The sequence below is a fragment of the Neltuma alba genome, unplaced genomic scaffold (assembly GCF_004799145.2).
Source record: "Neltuma alba isolate B1F8T4 unplaced genomic scaffold, ASM479914v2 tig00011277_pilon, whole genome shotgun sequence".
NCBI lineage: Eukaryota > Viridiplantae > Streptophyta > Magnoliopsida > Fabales > Fabaceae > Neltuma > Neltuma alba.
Window position 1 is genome coordinate 657,266 of NW_021635987.1, and position 5,740 is coordinate 663,005.

Here is a 5,740-nt window from a genome sequence, read left to right on the forward strand (position 1 = left end):
ATACTCCTGAAACTGCATCTCACTACCGCCCGATAAGTTTGTGCAACTTTGCTTATAAAATTGTTGCTAAGATTCTAGCCAATAGATTGGGATGTGTTCTTGACAGTTGTATTTCTGAAAATCAGAGGGGTTTTATTCCTAATCATTTGATTCAAGATAACAACATCATTGTACAGGAGCCTTCCATTACCTTAAGAACAAGAAGTCTGGTGACAAATATGAAGGAGCTGTGAAAATGGATATGAATAAAGTATATAACTGTTTAGAGTGGTGGGTTCATTAAAGGGGTGATAAGGAAGCTTCATTCCTGTGATAAGTGGATTACCTGGATCATACACTATATTAGCAGTGTTTCCTTTAATGTTCATCTGTTAGGGAGAAAAATAGCTCAAATTAAACCCCAAAGAAGTTTGAGACAGGGCAGTCCCCTATCCCCCTATCTATTTACTTTGGTGTTTGAACTGTTCTTTTCAGTGTTAACCTTCTACGCTGATTATGGTAACTTCAGAGGAATAAACATTACTAGAAGTGGTCCGATGCTTACCCACTGCCTTTTTGTTGATGATACTATCATTTTCATGAATGCTGAGTTGCAGAATTATAGACTGTTTATGAAATCCTTCAAGAGTCAGCTATGATAAATCCATTATGTTCTTCTCACCTAACACTCCGGATGAGGTGAGAAATCAAGTAGTCTCTTGCCTAAACATCCCAGCTACGTCTGATCCAGGTAAATATTTGGGTTTACCTATGTTGTGGGGATAATCAAAGCAAGCAGCACTTGCTTATGTCAGAGACAAAATGGGAAGAAAGGTCCAAAGCCGGAAGAAGAAATGTCTCTCTTTTGCTAGTAGAGAGGTCATGATAAAGGTAGTGGTTAATAAAATTTCTATTTACCCTATGTGTTGCTTCAAATTACCAAAGCAAACCTACATGGCTCTTGACCAACTAGTCCCAAACTTTTTCTGGAGTAACCATGACGGTGGTGGGAAAATTCATTGGAATGCTTGTAGATCACTCTCTAAACCCAAGAAGGACGAAGGATTAGGATTTAGGGACTTTATGGGTTTCAATGATACTCTACTTGCTAAAATAGCATGCCGTATCCTACAGTCTCTGGACAGCCTCTGGATTCGTATATTGAAGAGTATCTACTTTCCTAACTCTTCCTTCCTGGGTTTGGGATAGTATTCTTGCCAGGCGTAGCTTCCTAAAACAAAATCTTTACTAGCGGATTAGCAATGGACACTATATTCAAGTCTGGAAGGATCCTTGAGTCCCTAGAGCGAACAAATTCCTTCTTCCTAAGAAAGATGATGCTATTGTCAATATGGATTTATTAGCTTCCAGTCTGATCTGTGAAATATAGTGGAATCTGAACCCTATTCGGACACAGGTGGAGAGTGAACATCTGAACCTTATTTTGAATATACCCCTACCTTGTCTGAGTTCACCCGATAAACTTATTTGGGCAGCCTCAAAAGATGGAAAATATGTTGTTAAAGCTGGGCACCACTACAAAAAAAATGTATTAGTGACAAAATTTAGTAATAAAATTTTTTATTTAGTGACAGAATTTGTTCTGTTACTAATTTCTTTTGTTGCTAACCTGATTTTTTTAAAAAAAAATTAGTGATGGTAACCTGATTTTTTTCAAAAAATAATAAAATGTCAAGTGGCGCCTCTACTAGTCGTCATGTCATTACCGTGCGACCATCTCTATGTGTCCCTACCACCTCGACGATGATTGTCACGTGAGTCATCACATAAATCTCTACTCAAAGTGACTTCTTTATGGCTCGAACCCTGAACATCATCTTTACGCACGTACGGCTTTACCAATTGAGTTGCAATAAACCTGTTAACTTAGTATGCAAAATTATATATATAATATTCTTTTACACAAAAAATTACATATACATATATATTATTAAAAACTAAAAATAAAATATATGATAATTTTAATCCTAACTATTTTAATGGCTTGTCTTTATGCCTGCTATCATAGTACCATCGTCATGTGATGTAGACATCCAACCTACCATCGTGCTCATTAAAAAAATTATTATGTTGAAAACTTTGATTAAATTAACTTCTTAATTGCCCGAGATTAACGCTGATGATCTCTTTAAATCCCATACTTTTGTCTCATCGTCTGAAAGAGTTGTTGGACAAATTTAACAATTTTTTTACATGGGACGTGCTACTGGGGATAACAAAAGATGAAGTTTAAAACAACATTTTCCTTCATGTGTTTTTTTTTTTGGGCCTGAGTTAATATGTTTATTGAATTTCTTCTGTTTTAGGCCTCAGCTAAACCTTTTTACATTGTTTTTGAATTGTTAGAACCAAAAAAAAAAAAACTTAACATAGATTCTAATTAATTTGATTATCTGTTGTACCAATTAATTTGAAGTATAGAAACATTCAAAAAATGAATGCCCACTTTTTCTTTGATAATTATTTGCTCACAACTTTGCCGGCACTAGTGAATTAACTGATAATAATGGACGATAATCTGGCTAGAACCAGCAATTGGCATGTTAATTAGATTAGTGTTACGATGAATTCAAAAATATAAAAAAAGTAATAATTATAAACTTTAAGTCGAAAATACATATATGTGTAAATTTATTTTTAAGATTTATTTTTTATATTATGTATAAAATATAACTATATATATAATTCGGATCTCATTATCATTATCTTTATAATTTTTCATTTCTTTCCTTTCTTTAGCCCACTATATAAATAAGTGGCAGAAGAAAATAACTCACTATATAAATCTATAATCATAGCATTAATGAAAACCTGCCACGACGCCAATTATTTTGAGCTAGCCAAAACTGCCACGAATGTTGTTATGTGGTTCACGTCTTATATTTTAGAGGGCATTAAAAATACTCCTCCCATTCTTAATATATGAGCTAATTACTGAACTGATTTTAGTTTTAAATATAAAACTTATTTTTTATATTTGTTAATTTTTTTTCAAATTACCCATATTGATACTCTCTCAACTATAATCAAGTAGGAGAGGAAGAGAGAAATATCAAGAAATATAATTATGATATTTTAGAAAAAAATATATCATATTTCTTATAATTAACTAATTTATCTAAACTTTTTTAATTTAATGAAATTAGTTAAATACTTCTTTAGTCTTATTTATAAGTAACTTTTAATATGTTTCACAAATACCAAAAAAAATCTCAAATTGTATTAACTCTTATTTAAAATTTAATAACTTTTCAATTTTATCCCTATTTAATATATATTATACCATTTGATAATAAAATTAACATAATAATAAATTAAAAGTAAAATTGTATAATCATATGAAAAGTTTATCTCTCTGCCCTATAAATATGACAAAAAACTTTCTTCTCTCTCTACCCTATAAATAAGATCTGAGGAGTAAGTCTTATATTAAGAACAAAAATAGTTTTTTCTTTTTTGGGAAAACTTCCTTGTTTTAAAAATTTTTTTATTGGAAATCACTCCATCCTACGGATTCTCAGGAAAGTAAATCTGGTAGCTGATTGAATTACTAACTTTATTGAAGGGGTCGTGTCCTGCTGAATGGATATAAGACCACCTCTGAATCTGGAGAGGCTGCCGATATAAGATTATTATTATGGTTTCTCTTTAGAAAATGGATTATTTTCTTTGTTTGCTCTGTTGGTTTATTACTGTAATGGTTGTTTTCTTTTCATGCCTGGAACTAGTTTTTGTGTGGTTGTTTGTGTTTAATGATAGTATTTTCTTTGATGACCAAAAAAAATTAGAGGACATGATGAAAGTTCAGCATCTAAAAATTACGGTAACCTTTCTCACATGGACGCGAACGAATGAATGACAAAACTTTAAGCTTTGTTGACTTGATTGCGCTATTATTATTAATTATTAATTGGCCTATGGCCCTAAAAAAGCCAAAAACAAAAAGACAAGAGAGAAGATAAGAAAGAAACTTTTGCATCAACGTGTGAGGAGGGAAGAAGCTTCCAGGCAATTGCTTTGAATTTTTTTTTTTTTTACTAAAGTATAGGTATTCTCTTATTGGAAGTAATCCTATTCGAGACACTATCAGGTACTAAATGTGGACACCTCTCCCAACAAGGATTCGAATATTGGTTCACCACGATTTAAATAAAAAACATATTAAAAGCTCTTGGTACTAAATCCTAATCGCCATAAAAGCTCTTTATGCAGTAGTAAGAATAATATTTAAATAAAAACATATTAATCCACAAAATGAACGAAACATTGACATATAATTATAAATTTGGGTTTTATATTAAGGGGGTGTTTGGTTTAATTAAGAAGCACTTTTAAAAAGTGTTTTTACACAAATCAAGACTTTTCCTATATACCTACTTAAGTATACCATAAAATCAATTTTAAAATCATGGTTTGCTTTTCACCTAAACACCCAGTAGCATGAAAAAGAGCTGCGAGCCTGCGATATGTCTTAAATATGTTGAAGAAAATAACCAGCAGAGCACCACTGGGCGAGGTTAAAGAATTGCGGGTGTCAAGCTGCTGGCCTAGGAGAGTCACCTCCTATATTTTTATTCTTAAATATGCTGAAATTTTTGTGGGAAATAGATTTTTTTCCATTTCATTTCACTAAGGGATTTCATGAAAAATTCCTTGAAAAATCTTTCTTCCCGCTTTAAGTTGCAAAGGGAATTTGGTCGCTTTACTATTCTTGTAAAGAACATAGCTCTATAAGCAGATTTTAGTTACCTTCGGATAATAAACTCTTCAATCAAAGAGAGATTTTTCAGCAATTATTCCTAATTTTGGGGAGAATTTCACTTAGCTCATTGGAGGGATTTTATTTCCAATTACACAATATAACTTTGAAATTTCACTGCACTCTTTCTAAGGATAAAGCGAAATTAATTCATAGAGTGAAAAGATACTAATAACATTACAGAGAGAAAAACAAGAAAAACGAACTCACAAATGTAATACAGGAATTTGCAATCAAGATAAGAAAATTCACACAAGAAATAAGGCTGTTTACAACTGAAGTAGGGTCATTTACAAGTGAAGCAAGCATTCATAAGAAGTCAGGGGATTTACAATTCACAAGTAGAATATGAAATTTACAATCAAGATGAGGCAATTCGCAAATGAATTGGGTTGTTTGCATTTGAAGTAAGACTATTTATAAATGGAGTTAGCATTTTAAATCAGAAAGTTAGAATTCACAAGTGGATTAAATACAAGGATTTTCAATTAAAATAAGGTGATTCATAAGAGAAATAAGATCACTTACAACCAGAGTAATGCCCTTTATAAGGAGAACTAGCACTTGCTAGAGTTATGATGTACAAGCAGAATATGAAAATTTACAACTAAAATAAGACAATGTTTGAAAAGAAATAAAGTTTGTTTACAACTGAAGCATTAAGGGCAATAGTATTTCTTGACACACAAATTTTAATTTTTTTTAATCTTTGAGGTGCAATAAAATTTCATAATATTTTGAGGGCTATTGAACATTATGTTGCTTATTTAATATTCCTTTTTTTTTACATGGCCACTAAAAGTGGCGCTACCATAATTGCATAACTTTTTTTTCTTTGGGAAAAATGATAAATGGAGAAGTTGGAAAACGTGATATTTCAAATTAGACATCAAAGAATTAAAAACAACAGAGAAGAAAATGGTACATGATCTGATATTTTGTAAATATATTTAAATGACTAAAATATCTTTATATCCAAAA